The following is a 19,573-nucleotide window of genomic DNA, read 5'->3' on the forward strand; positions in this document are numbered from 1 at the left end:
CCATTTGCTTAGAAGCATGACCCTCAAACGTGGAAAAAACCACTTCCTGTTGTAAGTGGGCGGAGCTTAGGTCTAAACCAGCAATGGTCACATTAATCTGTTCAGGACTGATCCCTTATTAATCCCTATAAATTTTAGGGTGATCAGATCAAAATTGAGAATTTTATAGTGATTTATGATGTCACGCCACCGCATGGAAGTTCGCCATGGAGTCACGGGCACGACGTGCAGCGTAGAGCAACGTCCTTTACCAGATCTCTTCACCAACATGTTTTGTGATGCCTGAGTGAATTTGGGCCATGTGGTGTCCACCAAGCCAGAGTCATGGGTGTGTGAGCAAAAAACAACACTTTTGACCTCCAGGGGGCGTGGCCATTTCATAATCAAAATATTGACATATAGGTCTCTGTAGGAGAGGACTGCCATCATATCTAGCAAATTTGGTGCGGAAATGTTGCTTTATGTGGGAGTTATATCCGTTTAACTTTTCATGGCGAGACATCAAACTTTGAGGCCCCGCCCCTCGTAAACTAAGTCTCCTATTAGAAGAAATAACACAACATTTAATCACACATGCCTCCTGAACATCCTGAGCAATTTGTGGCTCAGTGGGATAAAAGTTCTAGGACGAGTTCGTTAAAATGCGAGGTGCTAAAACGCCAAAATATTGACTTTGACCTAAAATGGCCACCTTTCTGTCGATATTTCACCATGACATTAAGAGGATTTTTTGTTCGCCCTAGCATGTAGATCATGTGTATGAATTTTCATAAAGATTAATGACATGCAGTGGCGGGGCACCTAAAATAGGTGGCGCTCTCGTTCAGTTTCACCCAAACATTCTGGAGCACCTCAAAATATCAAATTTTTCGTATTCCCTTGGGGGGGTACGCAAAATTTGGTGAGTTTTCGAGCACGTTCAGGCCTCCAAAAAAGCACGCGAAGTGTCCGAATAAAAATAATAATAATAATAATAATAATAAACACTGCAATTACAATAGGCCTTCGCACCGCCAAGGTGCTCGGGCCTAATAATAATAATAATAATAATAATAAACACTGCAATTACAATAGGCCTTCGCACCGCCAAGGTGCTCGGGCCTAATAATTAAAACCGCAAGCGGTGATATAGGCCCTCGCACCATGGCGCCGCTCGGCATAATGCAACCGCCTCCCCTGCCAACATCCTTCCCATGCCTCTCTCAATCTAAAGTACAGCCAGACTGCACTTCAGGCCATTTAGGCCTTATGAAGGGTCACTTCCTGTCACCAAGGGGCGGGGCTAACTAATAATCTAATTATTGACATGCACAAATGTGAAGGATATGACTGGCATCATCTGTAGCAAATTTGGTGCAGGTTGGTTGTTTTTTGTGGGAGTTATGTCAGTTTTCCTTTTCATTGCATCACATCTGCTTTGCTGCCCCGCCTCTCCTAAATGATATCCCCTATTAAAAGAAATAGCACAACTTTTAATCATACATGTCTCTTGAGCATCCTGACTCATTTGGGTTAAAGTTGGACAAAATTCTTAGGAGAAGTTCCTCAAAATGCATGGCAAAGAAAATGACAGAAATGACCCCAAAAATGGCACCCTTTTCAAAATGGCCAACTTCCTGTTGGATTTAGCCCATATGTCCAAGAGACTTTTTTGAAGGTACTGGGATGGTCTACAAGTTTCCCGAATCATATCCATGTCAGTCAATGTAGTGGGCGGGGCTGATTGATTGAAATATTGTAGGGGGCGCTTTGGAGCCATTTACTATCTTTTCCACTATATTGTAATTTTATTCTATTAAGGACATAACTGTCATGACTCATGGCAAGTATGGTGAAGATCAACAATTTCATGGCTTTGTTACAGGTACTTCCTGGTTCATGATATCAGACACTTGTTGTTGCCAAGGGGTGGGGCTAGTTCATAGTCATATTATTGCATTGTATATTTTGTTCATCATGGGACTGGCATCAAATGTGGCGATTCCTGTGCTGATATGTTGTTTTATGTGGGAGTTTTAGCAATAAGTCTTTGTTAATGAGACATCAAACTTTGAGGGCCCGCCCCTCCTAAACTAAATCTTCTATTAGAAGAAATAACACAACTTTAAATCACACATGCCTCCTGAGCATCCTGTGCAAGTTGGGTGTCAGTTGGATAATATCCCTAGGAGGAGTTGTTTAAAATGCATGGCAAAGAAATGACCCCAAAAATGGCACATTTTTCAAAATGGCCGACTTCCTGTTGAATTTAGCCCATATGTCCAAGAGACTTTTTTGAAGGTACTGGCAGGTTCTCCAACTGTGCTGAATTTTATCCATGTCGGTCCATGTAGTGGGCGGGGCTGATTGATTGAAATTTTGTAGGGGGCGCTATGGAGACATGCTCCATTTATTCCATAATGTTTCAATGGGGCTTAGTTCAGGGCCTTACTGTCATCAGTCATGGCAAGTTTGGTGGCGGTCCAAGGTTCCATGGCTTGGTCACAGGTACTTCCTGTTTCATGGCGTTGGACCGCCATTCGCCATGTCCCGTTTAGCGTAGCGACTTGAGGTTTTTATTGTGGCATCATGAAAGGGTTTGACATGTTTTGGAGGAGTCTCAAGTGTTTGGGACCATTTGCTTAGAAGCATGACCCTCAAACGTGGAAAAAACCACTTCCTGTTGTAAGTGGGCGGGGCTTAGGTCTACACCAGCAATGGTCACATTAATCTGTTCAGGACTGATCCCTTATTAATCCCTATAAGTTTTAAGGTGATCAGATCAAAATTGACAATTTTATAGTGATTTATGATGTCACGCCGCCGCATGGAACTTCGCCATGGCGTCACGGGCACGCCGTGTAGCGTAGAGCAACGTCCTTTACCAGATCTCTTCACCAACAGGTTTTGTGATGCCTGAGTGAATTTGGGCCATGTGGTGTCTACCAAGCCAGAGTTCTGGGTGTGTGAGCAAAAAACAACACTTTTGACCTCCAGGGGGCGTGGCTATTTCATAATCAAAATATTGACATATAGAACTCTGTAGGAGGGGACTGCCATCATATCTAGCAAATTTGGTGCAGAAATGTTGCTTTATGTGGGAGTTATATCCGTTTAATTTTTCATGGCGAGACATCAAACTTTGAGGCCCCGCCCCTCGTAAACTAAGTCTCCTATTAGAAGAAATAACACAACATTTAATCACACATGCCTCCTGAACATCCTGAGCAATTTGTGGCTCAGTGGGATAAAAGCTCTAGGACGAGTTCGTTAAAATGCGAGGTGCTAAAACGCCAAAATATTGACTTTGACCTAAAATGGCCGCCTTCCTGTCGACATTTCACCATGACATTAAGAGGATTTTTTGTTCGCCTTAGCATGTAGATCATGTGTATGAATTTTCATAAAGATTAACGACATGCAGTGGCGGGGCACCTAAAATAGGTGGCGCTCTCATTCAGTTTCGCCCAAACATTCTGGAGCACCTCAAAATATCAAATTTTTCGTATTCCCTTGGGGGGGTACGCCAAATTTGGTGAGTTTTCGAGCACGTTCAGGCCTCCAAAAAAGCACGCGAAGTGTCCGAATAAAAATAATAAACACTGCAAATACAATAGGCCTTCGCACCGCCAAGGTGCTCGGGCCTAATAATAAACGCTGCAATTACAATAGGCCTTCGCACCGCCAAGGTGCTCGGGCCTAATTAAAACCGCAAGCGGTGATATAGGCCCTCGCACCATGGCGCCGCTCGGCATAATGCCATCGCCTCCCCTGGCAACATCCTTCCCATGCCTCTCTCAACCTAAAGTGCAGCCAGACTGCACTTCAGGCCATTTAGGCCTTATGAACGGTCACTTCCTGTCACCAAAGGGCGGGGCTAACTTATAATCTAATTATTGACATGCACAAATGTGAAGGATATGACTGGCATCATCTGTAGTAAATTTGGTGCAGGTTGGTTGTTTTTTGTGGGAGTTATGTCAGTTTTCCTTTTCATTGCATCACAGCTGCTTTGCTGCCCCGCCTCTCCTAAATGATATCCCCTATTAAAAGAAATAGCACAACTTTTAATCACACATGCCTCTTGAGCATCCTGACTCATTTGGGTTAAAGTTAGATAAAATTCTTAGAAGGAATTTCTCAAAATGCATGGCAAAGAAAATGACAGAAATGACCCTGAAAATGGCACCTTTTTCAACATGGCCGACTTCCTCTTTGATTTAGCCCATATGTCCAAGAGACTTTTTTAAAGGTGCTGGGAGGGTCTACAAGTGTCCCGAATCATATCCATGTCAGTCAATGTAGTGGGCGGGGCTGATTAATTAAAATATTGTAGGGGGCGCTATGGAGCCATTTACTATCTTCTCCACTATATTGTAATTTTACTCTATTAAGGGCATAACTTTCATGACTCATGGCAAGTATGGTGAAGGTCAACAATTTCATGGCTTTGTTACAGGTACTTCCTGGTTCATGATATCAGACACTTGTTGTTGCCAAGGGGTGGGGCTAGTTCATAGTCATATTATTGCATTGTAGATTTTGTTCATCATGGGACTGGCATCAAATGTGGCGATTCCTGTGCTGATATGTTGTTTTATGTGGGAGGTTTAGCAATAAGTCTTTGTTAATAAGACATCAAACTTTGAAGGCCCGCCCCTCCTAAACTAAATCTTCTATTAGAAGAAATAACACAACTTTAAATCACACATGCCTCCTGAGCATCCTGTGCAAGTTGGGTGTCAGTTGGACAATATCCCTAGGAGGAGTTGTTTAAAATGCATGGCAAAGAAATGACCCCAAAAATGGCGCCTTTTTCAAAATGGCCGACTTCCTGTTGAATTTAGCCCATATGTCCAAGAGACTTTTTTGAAGGTACTGGAAGGTTCTCCAACTGTGCTGAATTTTATCCATGTCGGTCCATGTAGTGGGCGGGGCTGATTGATTGAAATTTTGTAGGGGGCGCTATAGAGACATGCTCCATGTATTCCATTATGTTTCAATGGGGCTTAGTTCAGGGCCTTACTGTCATCAGTCATGGCAAGTATGGTTGCGGTCCAAGGTTCCATGGCTTGGTCACAGGTACTTCCTGTTTCATGGCGTTGGACCGCCATTCGCCATGTCCCGTTTAGCGTAGCGACTTGAGGTTTTTATTGTGGCATCATGAAAGGGTTTGACATGTTTTGGAGGAGGCTCAAGTGTTTTGGACCATTTGCTTAGAAGCATGACCCTCAAACGTGGAAAAAACCACTTCCTGTTGTAAGTGGGCGGAGTTTAGGTCTACACCAGCAATGGTCACAGTAATCTGTTCAGGACTGATCCCTTATTAATCCCTATAAGTTTTAGGGTGATCAGATCAAAATTGACAATTTTATAGTGATTTATGATGTCACGCCGCCGCATGGAACTTCGCCATGGCGTCACGGGCACGCCGTGCAGCGTAGAGCAACGTCCTTTATAAGATCTCTTCACCAACATGTTTTGTGATGCCTGAGTGAATTTGGGCCATGTGGTGTCCACCAAGCCAGAGTTATGGGTGTGTGAGCAAAAAACAACACTTTTGGCCTCCAGGGGGCGTGGCTATTTCATAATCAAAATATTGACATATAGAACTCTGTAGGAGGGGACTGCCATCATATCTAGCAAATTTGGTGCAGAAATGTTGCTTTATGTGGGAGTTATATCCGTTTAATTTTTCCTGGCGAGACATCAAACTTTGAGGCCCCGCCCCTCGTAAACTAAGTCTCCTATTAGAAGAAATAACACAACATTTAATCACACATGCCTCCTGAACATCCTCAGCAATTTGTGGCTCAGTGGGATAAAAGCTCTAGGACGAGTTCGTTAAAATGCGAGGTGCTAAAACGCCAAAATATTGACTTTGACCTAAAATGGCCGCCTTCCTGTCGACATTTCACCATGACATTAAGAGGATTTTTTTTTCGCCCTAGCATGTAGATCATGTGTATGAATTTTCATAAAGATTAACGACATGCACTGGCGGGGCACCTAAAATAGGTGGCGCTCTCATTCAGTTTCACCCAAACATTCTGGAGCACCTCAAAATATCAAATTTTTCACATTCCCTTGGGGGGGTACGCAAAATTTGGTGAGTTTTTGAGCATGTTCAGGCTTCCAAAAAAGCAATTCATTTATTAGGAGAATAATAATAATATCACCGCTCGGCATAATGCCACCGCCTCCCCTGGCAACATCCTTCCCATGCCTCTCTCAACCTAAAGTGCAGCCAGACTGCACTTCAGGCCATTTAGGCCTTATGAACGGTCAATTCCTGTCACCAAGGGGCGGGGCTAACTTATAATGTATTTATTGACATTCACAAATGTGAAGGATATGACTGGCATCATCTGTAGCAAATTTGGTGCAGGTTGGTTGTTTTTTGTGGGAGTTATGTCGGTTTTCCTTTTCGTTGCATCACATCTGCTTTGCTGCCCCGCCTCTCCTAAATGATATCCCCTATTAAAAGAAATAGCACAACTTTTAATCACACATGTCTCTTGAGCATCCTGACTCATTTGGGTTAAAGTTGGATAAAATTCTTGGGAGGAGTTGCTCAAAATGCATGGCAAAGAAAATGACAGAAATGACCCCAAATATGTCACCTTTTTCAAAATGGCTGACTTCCTGTTTGATTTAGCCCATATGTCCAAGAGACTTTTTTTAAGGTGCTGGAAGGGTCTACAAGTTTCCCGAATCATATCCATGTCAGTCAATGTAGTGGGCGGGGCTGATTGATTGAAATTTTTTAGGGGCGCTATGGAGCCATTTACTATCTTCTCCACTATATTTTAATTTTACTCTATTAAGGGCATAACTGTCATGACCCATGACAAGTATGGTGAAGATCAAAGCTTTCATGGCTTTGTTACAGGTACTTCCTGGTTCACTATATCAGACACTTGTTGTTGCCAAGGGGTGGGGCTAGTTCATAGTCGTATTATTGAATTGTAGATTTTGTTCATCATGGGACTGGCATCAAATGTGGCGATTCCTGTGCTGATATGTTGTTTTATGTGGGAGTTTTAGCAATAAGTCTTTGTTAATGAGACATAAAACTTTGAGGGCCCGCCCCTCCTAAACTAAATCTTCTATTAGAAGAAATAACACAACTTTAAATCACACATGCCTCCTGAGCATCCTGTGCAAGTTGGGTGTCAGTTGGACAATATCCCTAGGAGGAGTTGTTTAAAATGCATGGCAAAGAAATGACCCCAAAAATGGCACCTTTTTCAAAATGGCCGACTTCCTGTTGAATTTAGCCTATATGTCCAAGAGACTTTTTTGAAGGTACTGGCAGGTTCTCCAACTGTGCTGAATTTTATCCATGTCGGTCCATGTAGTGGGCGGGGCTGATTGATTGAAATTTTGTAGGGGGCGCTATGGAGGCATGCTCCATTTATTCCATAATGTTTCAATGGGGCTTAGTTCAGGGCCTTACTGTCATCAGTCATGGCAAGTTTGGTGGCGGTCCAAGGTTCCATGGCTTGGTCACAGGTACTTCCTTTTTCATGGCGTTGGACCGCCATTCGCCATGTCCCGTTTAGCGTAGCGACTTGAGGTTTTTATTGTGGCATCATGAAAGGGTTTGACATGTTTTGGAGGAGTCTCAAGTGTTTGGGACCATTTGCTTAGAAGCATGACCCTCAAACGTGGAAAAAACCACTTCCTGTTGTAAGTGGGCGGGGCTTAGGTCTACACCAGCAATGGTCACATTAATCTGTTCAGGACTGATCCCTTATTAATCCCTATAAGTTTTAGGGTGATCAGATCAAAATTGACAATTTTATAGTGATTTATGATGTCACGCCGCCGCATGGAACTTTGCCATGGCGGGCACGCCGTGCAGCGTAGAGCAACATCCTTTACCAGATCTCTTCACCAACATGTTTTGTGATGCCTGAGTGAATTTGGGCCATGTGGTGTCCACCAAGCCAGAGTTATGGGTGTGTGAGCAAAAAACAACACTTTTGACCTCCAGGCAGCCAGACTGCACTTCAGGCCATTTAGGCCTTATGAACGGTCACTTCCTGTCACCAAGGGGCGGGGCTAACTTATCATCTAATTATTGACATGCACAAATGTGAAGAATATGACTGGCATCATCTGTAGTGAATTTGGTGCAGGTTGGTTGATCTTTTGTATATAGTTGTGTCTTCTGTTTGTGGATCATAGACTTTTCTCTGTGGGATTTGTGGTGTGTTTATACACTGTTAGATCTGTATTTATTACAGTCATAAATTGTAATAAACTTTTATCTTGTTCCTGTATGATCACATCCTACTGCAGTTATTTAGATGACTTGAATGTATTGAATAAATGGGGAAAAGCATTTAAATTTCTTTATTTTAAAAACGCTTCAAAGTGTACAAAGTAGCTCAAATTACTTAATTAGTAACACAAAGTTATAAGTAAGAAACAATACAATCAACGAACATGTAAACAATAGATTCCACAGAAATGCTATTTAATTGTGGTTTACTAGAAAAAAAAAAGAAAGAATCAAACACCAAAAACAAAACCAATGTTGTGTCTGTGCAGATCAGGAAACTGCTCTTCAGTAGCCACACAGCAACTGGGAATCAAGCCTTGTTTCCTTCTGAGGAGCTGGGATGTGAGTCTTCTTAGGTCCTTCACATTTATGTCATCAAGACGTCTCTGCAAAATTATACAAAAGATTGGTTAGATAAATAGAGCCACATTTTACTAACTGATGGAAAACAAAGTGAAAAGTGAAAGATCAGATTTTTTAGTGAAGGTCTGTGTCTACCAACTTTGTTCAGAGACTAAGTTAATATATTACTGTAATATCTAAAACTAATGTCTGGATGCCAAAGCAACAAGTAACATATGGAAGACAGAGCAGTAGGTAACAAGCTCAAATATAAAATTACATTTATGTTACAACAACAAATAATACATAAAACAGTTACCATTGACGAGGCTGAAGTTAGCTTCCGATCCGCAGCTTATGGCTGCAATATGTGTAAAGGGCAATTACACTGAATTTCTTGGAAACACCACCACATTAGACCAGGTACTGACAAAAAACTGGTATAGTATGTGGAATATTTTAGCCCACATTTGAAGAGTCTAAGTGTTTTAGTTTTTTGTCAGGACCTGATGTAATGTGGTCCAGATGCCAAAAAAGTCATGAAATGACCCTTATTTGCATTTTCACAAATAGAATAAAGATTTCACAAATCAGACACTATGTTTTATTGAATCTGCATAGTATGTGGAATATTTTAACTCAGGTTTTAAGAGTCCAAGTGTTGTAGTTTTTTGTCAGGACCTGGTCTAATGTGGTGTTTCCGAAAAATTCAGTGGAATTGCCCTTTACACATATTGCGAATCGGAAGCTAACTTCAGCCTCGTTTACCATTGTTGGTTATTGGAATACTGTGGAATTCCTGTAATAAATGTTTTTTATCAGTAATATCTTGAGACAAAACAGTGAACATGAAACTGCATTTTACCTGTACTACAGCTAGCCAGTCACATCTCTGGAAGCTGCAGGTCGTCTTCCTCAGACTGACCCGCTTGTCCTCGGACCGTCCACCAGCCCTGCCTCGGCCTTCCTGGCAACCTTAACATGTCATATTCATCACTGAAAACAAGTGTGTACACGGATCATCGCTGTAACAACATTCAAACATGTAAATTCTGCATTATGTCAGTGTCTGACTGCCTGTGTTAGGCTGATTCAGTCTAACATCAGCTGAATATATGCAGAAATATTAATAAAGTTAGAATTAGCCTAACAACTATAGCTAGCTTAGCACGTAGCTTAGCCTCTTCTTAGTACCACCGTTTATTCCATACGCGATATTGTCATTTTTACGTACTACTTTGCAAAAAAAACACCATAAGAGAGTATCATTTTCAGCATGACGAAGAGCCTGTTGTGTTAACAGTTACTTACCGGTTCATGTGTAGCTGAAATACTGGATGGAAATAAACTTTGAGTCTTGTGGACGGTGACGGTTCCGCTGTATTTAGAGGATGGGAGGGGTGAGGAGCATGTTTAGCTCACTACTTCCGCCCTGTGGTGGTTTGTAGAGGTAGCAGTTGTGTGGTTTTGCTCACTACATGGCGTTTGCCACCTAGTGTTGGAAAGAATCGCTTTGAAATCTTACATACTCTGGCTTCAATACATTGAAAAAAATAATCTAAAAGTGGATCAAATATGCCACAGTGTTTAATGAAATTGAAAAAAAAAAATCCCACCAGTTTTCCATAAATGGATGTTACATTATTTTTACTTTATTCAAAACAAGAATTAGCTGCTCATTCTCAGAACCAAAGCCTCAGATTTTTTCTTTTTCATGTAATCCCCCACAGTACAGACAAAGAGCAACAGGGAGGAATAATACATAAATGCTTCAAGTTTAGTTTTAATTCATTATGCTTATTAACATGCCTGTGACATTTGTTAAAAACTGTTAACATCATTTACATAAATATAGTTTTCAGTAACTTATTGTTGTAAGTATTAGCCGCACTGGATGTTTTAATCAATCCATCAACAGAGCTGATCCAATACCACTCTATCCAAGAATCTGAACAAATGTCTATAAATCAAAGAGCAATCAGTCTGCTTCTAAACAATAAAACACATATGAAACTGATTCACATAATTAATAATTCCTTCAGATGGACCTGCATGTTCATCTGTACATACATGTCTATAGATATGGTTGGTTGTTTTTTGTGGGAGTTATGTCAGTTTTCCTTTTCATTGCATCACATCTGCTTCGCTGCCCCGCCTCTCCTAAACGATATCCCCTATTAAAAGAAATAACACAACTTTTAATCAGATATGCAGCTTGAGCATCCTGACTCATTTGGGTTACAGTTGGAGAAAATTCTTAGGAGGACCTTCTCAAAATGCATGGCAAAGAAAATGACAGAAATGACCCCAAAAATGGCACCTTTTTCAACATGGCCGACTTCCTGTTTGATTTAGCCCATATGTCCAAGAGACTTTTTTGAAGGTACGGGAAGGGGCTACAAGTGTGCTGAATTTGATCCATGTCGATCAATGTAGTGGGCGGGGCTGATTGATTGAAATATTGGAGGGGGCGCTATGGAGCCATTTACTATCTTTTCCACTATATTGTAATTTTACTCTATTAAGGACATAACTGTCATGACTCATGGCAAGTATGGTGAAGATCAAAGGTTTCATGGCTTTGTTACAGGTACTTCCTGGTTCACGGTATCAGACACTTGTTGTTGCCAAGGGGTGGAGCTAGTTCAGAGTCATATCATTGCATTGTAGATTTTGATTATCATGGGACTGGCATCAAATGTGTCGATTCCTGTGCTGATATGTTGTTTTATATGGGAGTTTTGGCAATAAGTCTTTGTTAATGAGACATAAAACTTTGAGGGCCCGCCCCTCCTAAACTAAATCTTCTATTAGAAGAAATAACACAACTTTAAATCACACATGCCTCCTGAGGATCCTGTGCAAGTTGGGTGTCAGTTGGACAATATCCCTAGGAGGAGTTGTTTAAAATGCATGGCAAAGAAATGACCCCAAAAATGGCACCTTTTTCAAAATGGCCGACTTCCTGTTGGATTTAGCCCATATGTCCAAGAGACTTTTTTGAAGGTACTGGCAGGTTCTCCAACTGTGCTGAATTTCATCCATGTCGGTCCATGTAGTGGGCGGGGCTGATTGATTGAAATTTTGTAGGGGGCGCTATGGAGACATGCTCCATTTATTCCATAATGTTTCAATGGGGCTTAGTTCAGGGCCTTACTGTCATCAGTCATGGCAAGTTTGGTGGCGGTCCAAGGTTCCATGGCTTGGTCACAGGTACTTCCTGTTTCATGGCGTTGGACCGCCATTCGCCATGTCCCGTTTAGCGTAGCGACTTGAGGTTTTTATTGTGGCATCATGAAAGGGTTTGACATGTTTTGGAGGAGTCTCAAGTGTTTTGGACCATTTGCTTAGAAGCATGACCCTCAAACGTGGAAAAAACCACTTCCTGTTGTAAGTGGGCGGGGCTTAGGTCTACACCAGCAATGGTCACATTAATCTGTTCAGGACTGATCCCTTATTAATCCCTATAAGTTTTAGGGTGATCAGATCAAAATTGAGAATTTTATAGTGATTTATGATGTCACGCCGCCGCATGGAACTTCGCCATGGCGTCACGGGCACGCTGTGCAGCGTAGAGCAACGTCCTTTATCAGATCTCTTCACCACCATGTTTTGTGATGCCTGAGTGAATTTGGGCCATGTGGTGTCTACCAAGCCAGAGTTATGGGTGTGTGAGCAAAAAACAACACTTTTGACCTCCAGGGGGCGTGGCTATTTCATAATCAAAATATTGACATATAGAACTCTGTAGGAGGGGACTGCCATCATATCTAGCAAATTTGGTGCAGAAATGTTGCTTTATTTGGGAGTTTTATCCGTTTAATTTTTCATGGCGAGACATCAAACTTTGAGGCCCCGCCCCTCGTAAACTAAGTCTCCTATTAGAAGAAATAACACAACATTTAATCACACATGCCTCCTGAACATCCTGAGCAATTTGTGGCTCAGTGGGATAAAAGCTCTAGGACGAGTTCGTTAAAATGCGAGGCGCTAAAACGCCAAAATATTGACTTTGACCTAAAATGGCCGCCTTCCTGTCGACATTTCACCATGACATTAAGTGGATTTTTTTGTTCGCCCTAGCATGTAGATCATGTGTATGAATTTTCATAAAGATTAACGACATGCAGTGGCGGGGCACCTTAAATAGGTGGCGCTCTCGTTCAGTTTCGCCCAAACATTCTGGAGCACCTCAAAATATCAAATTTTTCGTATTCCCTTGGGGGGGTACGCAAAATTTGGTGAGTTTTCGAGCACGTTCAGGCCTCCAAAAAAGCACGCGAAGTGTCCGAATAAAAATAATAATAATAATTAAAACCGCAAGCGGTGATATAGGCCCTCGCACCATGGCGCCGCTCGGCATAATGCCACCGCCTCCCCTGCCAACATCCTTCCCATGCCTCTCTCAACCTAAAGTGCAGCCAGACTGCACTTCAGGCCATTTAGGCCTTATGAAGGGTCACGTCCTGTCACCAAGGGGCGGGGCTAACTTATCATCTAATTATTGACATGCACAAATGTGAAGAATATGACTGGCATCATCTGTAGCAAATTTGGTGCAGGTTGGTTGTTTTTTGTGGGAGTTATGTCAGTTTTCCTTTTCGTTGCATCACATCTGCTTTGCTGCCCCGCCTCTCCTAAATGATATCCCCTATTAAAAGAAATAGCACAACTTTTAATCACACATGCCTCTTGAGCATCCTGACTCATTTGGGTTAAAGTTGGACAAAATTCTTAGAAGGAACTTCTCAAAATGCATGACAAAGAAAATAACAGAAATGACCCCAAAAATGACACCTTTTTCAAAATGGCCGACTTCCTGTTTGATTTAGCCCATATGTCCAAGAGACTTTTTTGAAGGTGCTGGAATGGTCTATGAGTGTGCTGAATTTTATCCATGTCAGTCAATGTAGTGGGCGGGGCTGATTGATTGAAATATTGTAGGGGGCGCTATGGAGCCATTTACTATCTTTTCCACTATATTATAATTTTACTCTATTAAGGACATAACTGTCATGACTCATGGCAAGTATGGTGAAGATCAAAGGTTTCATGGCTTTGTTACAGGTACTTCCTGGTTCACGATATCAGACACTTGTTGTTGCCAAGGGGTGGTGCTAGTTCATAGTCATATTATTGCATTGTATATTTTGTTCATCATGGGACTGGCATCAAATGTGGTGATTCCTGTGCTGATATGTTGTTTTATGTGGGAGTTTTAGCAATAAGTCTTTGTTAATGAGACATAAAACTTTGAAGGGCCGCCCCTCCTAAACTAAATCTTCTATTAGAAGAAATAACACAACTTTAAATCACACATGCCTCCTGAGCATCCTGTGCAAGTTGGGTGTCAGTTGGACAATATCCCTAGGAGGAGTTGTTTAAAATGCATGGCAAAGAAATGACCCCAAAAATGGCACCTTTTTCAAAATGGCTGACTTCCTGTTGAATTTAGCCCATATGTCCAAGAGACTTTTTTGAAGGTACTGGAAGGTTCTCCAACTGTGCTGAATTTTATTCATGTCGGTCCATGTAGTGGGCGGGGCTGATTGATTGAAATTTTGTAGGGGGCACTATGGAGACATGCTCCATTTATTCCATAATGTTTCAATGGGGCTTAGTTCAGGGCCTTACTGTCATCAGTCATGGCAAGTATGGTTGCGGTCCAAGGTTCCATGGCTTGGTCACAGGTACTTCCTGTTTCATGGCGTTGGACCGCCATTCGCCATGTCCTGTTTAGCGTAGCAACTTGAGGTTTTTATTGTGGCATCATGAAAGGGTTTGACATGTTTTTGGGGAGGCTCAAGTGTTTTGGACCATTTGCTTAGAAGCATGACCCTCAAACGTGGAAAAAACCACTTCCTGTTGTAAGTGGGCGGGGCTTAGGTCTACACCAGCAATGGTCACATTAATCTGTTCAGGACTGATCCCTTATTAATCCCTATAAGTTTTAGGGTGATCAGATCAAAATTGAGAATTTTATAGTGATTTATGATGTCACGCCGCCGCATGGAACTTCGCCATGGCGTCACGGGCATGCCGTGCAGCGTAGAGCAACGTCCTTTATCAGATCTCTTCACCCACATGTTTTGTGATGCCTGAGTGAATTTGGGCCATGTGGTGTCCACCAAGCCAGAGTTATGGGTGTGTGAGCAAAAAACAACACTTTTGACCTCCAGGGGGCGTGGCTATTTCATAATCAAAATATTGGCATATAGAACTCTGTAGGAGGGGACTGCCATCATATCTAGCAAATTTGGTGCAGAAATGTTGCTTTATGTGGGAGTTATATCCGTTTAATTTTTCATGGCGAGACATCAAACTTTGAGGCCCCGCCCCTCGTAAACTAAGTCTCCTATTAGAAGAAATAACACAACATTTAATCACACATGCCTCCTGAACATCCTGAGCAATTTGTGGCTCAGTGAGATAAAAGCCCTAGGACGAGTTCGTTAAAATGCGAGGTGCTAAAACGCCAAAATATTGACTTTGACCTAAAATGGCCGCCTTCCTGTCGACATTTCACCATGACATTAATAGGATTTTTTGTTTGTCCTGTCATGTAGATCATGTGTATGAATTTTCATAAAGATTAACGACATGCAGTGGCGGGGCACCTAAAATAGGTGGCGCTCTCGTTCAGTTTCGCCCAAACATTCTGGAGCACCTCAAAATATCAAATTTTTCGTATTCCCTTGGGGGGGTACGCAAAATTTGGTGAGTTTTCGAGCACGTTCAGGCCTCCAAAAAAGCACGCGAAGTGTCCGAATAAAAATAATAATAATAATTAAAACCGCAGGCGGTGATATAGGCCCTCGCACCATGGCGCCGCTCGGCATAATGCCACCGCCTCCCCTGCAAACATCCTTCCCATGCCTCTCTCAACCTAAAGTGCAGCCAGACTGCACTTCAGGATGTTAAGGCCTTATGAACGGTCACTTCCTGTCACCAAGGGGCGGGGCTAACTAATAATGTAATTATTGACATGCAGAAATGTGAAGGATATGACTGGCATCATCTGTAGCAAATTTGGTGCATGTTGGTTGTTTTTTGTGGGAGTTATGTCAGTTTTCCTTTTCATTGCATCACAGCTGCTTTGCTGCCCCGCCTCTCCTAAACGATATCCCCTATTAAAAGAAACAACACAACTTTTAATCACACATGCCTCTTGAGCATCCTGACTCATTTGGGTTAAAGTTAGATAAAATTCTTAGCAGGACTTCCTCAAAATGCATGGCAAAGCAAATGACAGAAATGACCCCGAAAATGACAACTTTTTCAAAATGGCTGACTTCCTGTTGGATTTAGGCCATATGTCCAAGAGACGTTTTTCAAGGTACTGGGAGGGTCTACAAGTTTCCCGAATCATATCCATGTCAGTCAATGCAGTGGGCGGGGCTGATTGATTGAAATATTGTAGGGGGCGCTATGGAGCCATTTACGATCTTCTCCACTATATTGTAATTTTACTCTATTAAGGACATAACTGTCATGACTCATGGCAAGTATGGTGAAGATCAACAATTTCACGGCTTTGTCACAGGTACTTCCTGGTTCATGATATCAGACACTTGTTGTTGCCAAGGGGTGGGGCTAGTTCAGAGTCATATTATTGCATTGTAAATTTTGTTCATCATAGGACTGGCATCAAATGTCTCGATTCCTGTGCTGATATGTTGTTTTATGTGGGAGTTTTAGCAATAAGTCTTTGTTAATAAGACATCAAACTTTGAGGGCCCGCCCCTCCTAAACTAAATCTTCTATTAGAAGAAATAACACAACTTTAAATCACACATGCCTCCTGAGCATCCTGTGCTCTGTGGGTGTCAGTTGGACAATATCCCTAGGAGGAGTTGTTTAAAATGCATGGCAAAGAAATGACCCCAAAAATGGCACCTTTTTCAAAATGGCCGACTTCCTGTTGGATGTGGCCCATATGTCCAAGAGACTTTTTTGAAGGTACTGGAAGGTTCTACAACTGTGCTGAATTTTATTCATGTCGGTCCATGTAGTGGGCGGGGCTGATTGATTGAAATTTTGTAGGGGGCGCTATGGAGACATGCTCCATTTATTCCATAATGTTTCAATGGGGCTTAGTTCAGGGCCTTACTGTCATCAGTCATGGCAAGTTTGATGGCAGTCCAAGGTTCCATGGCTTGGTCACAGGTACTTCCTGTTTCATGGCGTTGGACCGCCATTCGCCATGTCCCGTTTAGCGTAGCGACTTGAGGTTTTTATTGTGGCATCATGAAAGGGTTTGACATGTTTTGGAGGAGGCTCAAGTGTTTTGGACCATTTGCTTAGAAGCATGACCCTCAAACGTGCAAAAAAACACTTCCTGTTGTAAGTGGGCGGAGCTTAGGTCTACACCAGCAATGGTCACATTAATCTGTTCAGGACTGATCCCTTATTAATCCCTATAAGTTTTAGGGTGATCAGATCAAAATTGAGAGTTTTATAGTGATTTATGATGCCACGCCGCCGCACGGAACTTTGCCATGGCGTCACGGGCACGCCGTGCAGCGTAGAGCAACGTCCTTTACCAGATCTCTTCACCAACATGTTTTGTGATGCCTGAGTGAATTTGGGCCATGTGGTGTCTATCAAGCCAGAGTTATGGGTGTGTGAGCAAAAAACAACACTTTTTACCTCCAGGGGGCGTGGCTATTTCATAATCAAAATATTGACATATAGAACTCTGTAGGAGGGGACTGCCATCATATCTAGCAAATTTGGTGCAGAAATGTTGCTTTATGTGGGAGTTATATCCGTTTAATTTTTCATGGCGAGACATCAAACTTTGAGGCCCCGCCCCTCGTAAACTAAGTCTCCTATTAGGAGAAATAACACAACATTTAATCGCACATGCCTCCTGAACATCCTCAGCAATTTGTGGCTCAGTGGGACAAAAGCTCTAGGACGAGTTCGTTAAAATGCGAGGTGCTAAAACGCCAAAATATTGACTTTGACCTAAAATGGCCGCCTTCCTGTCAACATTTCACCATGACATTAAGAGGATTTTTTGTTCGCCCTAGCATGTAGATCATGTGTATGAATTTTCATAAAGATTAACGACATGCAGTGGCGGGGCACCTAAAATAGGTGGCGCTCTCCTTCAGTTTCGCCCAAACATTCTGGAGCACCTCAAAATATCAAATTTTTCGCATTCCCTTGGGGGGGTACGCAAAATTTGGTGAGTTTTCGAGCACGTTCAGGCCTCCAAAAAAGCACGCGAAGTGTCCGAATAAAAATAATAATAATAATAATAATAAACATTGCAATTACAATAGGCCTTCGCACCGCCAAGGTGCTCGGGCCTAATTAAAACCGCAGGCGGTGATATAGGCCCTCGCACCATGGCGCCGCTCGGCATCATGCCACCGCCTCCCCTGGCAACATCCTTCCCATGCCTCTCTCAACCTAAAGTGCAGCCAGACTGCACTTCAGACCAATTAGGTTTTATGAAGGGTCACTTCCTGTCACCAAGGGGCGGGGCTAACTTATCATCTAATTATTGACATGCACAAATGTGAAGGATATGACTGGCATCATCTGTAGCAAATTTGGTGCAGGTTGGTTGTTTTTTGGGGGATTTATGTCAGTTTTTCTTTTTGTTGCATCACATCTGCTTTGCTGCCCCGCCTCTCCTAAACGATATCCCCTATTAAAAGAAATAGCACAACTTCTAATCACACATGCCTCTTGAGCATCCTGACTCATTTGGGTTAAAGTTGGACAAAATTCTTAGGAGAAGTTCCTCAAAATGCATGGCAAAGAAAATGACAGAAATGACCCCAAAAATGGCACCTTTTTCAAATTGGCCGACTCCCTGTTTGATTTAGCCCATATGTCCAAGAGACTTTTTTGAAGGTACTGGGAGCGTCTACAAGTTTCCCGAATCATAACCATGTCAGTCAATGTAGTGGGCGGGGCTAATTAATTAAAATATTGTAGGGGGCGCTATGGAGCCATTTACTATCTTCTCCACTATATTGTAATTTTACTCTATTAAGGACTTTACTGTCATAAGTCATGGCAAGTATGGTGAAGATCAAAGGTTTCATGGCTTTGTTACAGGTACTTCCTGGTTCACGATATCAGACACTTGTTGTTGCCAAGGGGTGGGGCTAATTCATAGTCCCATTATTGCATTGTAGATTTTGTTCATCATGGGACTGGCATCAAATGTGGCGATTCCTGTGCTGATATGTTGTTTTATGTGGGAGGTTTAGCAATAAGTCTTTGTTAATAAGACATCAAACTTTGAGGGCCCGCCCCTCCTAAACTAAATCTTCTATTAGAAGAAATAACACAACTTTAAATCACACATGCCTCCTGAGCATCCTGTGCAAGTTGGGTGTCAGTTGGACAATATCCCTAGGAGGAGTTGTTTAAAATGCATGGAAAAGAAATGACCCCAAAAATGGCGCCTTTTTCAAAATGGCCGACTTCCTGTTGAATTTAGCCCATATGTCCAAGAGACTTTTTTGAAGGTACTGGAAGGTTCTCCAACTGTGCTGAATTTTATCCATGTCGGTCCATGTAGTGGGCGGGGCTGATTGATTGAAATTTTGTAGGGGGCGCTATAGAGACATGCTCCATGTATTCCATTATGTTTCAATGGGGCTTAGTTCAGGGCCTTACTGTCATCAGTCATGGCAAGTATGGTTGCGGTCCAAGGTTCCATGGCTTGGTCACCTGTACTTCCTGTTTCATGGCGTTGGACCGCCATTCGCCATGTCCCGTTTAGCGTAGCGACTTGAGGTTTTTATTGTGGCATCATGAAAGGGTTTGACATGTTTTGGAGGAGGCTCAAGTGTTTTGGACCATTTGCTTAGAAGCATGACCCTCAAACGTGCAAAAAAACACTTCCTGTTGTAAGTGGGCGGAGTTTAGGTCTACACCAGCAATGGTCACAGTAATCTGTTCAGGACTGATCCCTTATTAATCCCTATAAGTTTT

This window comes from Telmatherina bonti (assembly GCF_933228915.1).
Source record: "Telmatherina bonti genome assembly, chromosome: 6".
Lineage (NCBI taxonomy): Eukaryota > Metazoa > Chordata > Actinopteri > Atheriniformes > Telmatherinidae > Telmatherina > Telmatherina bonti.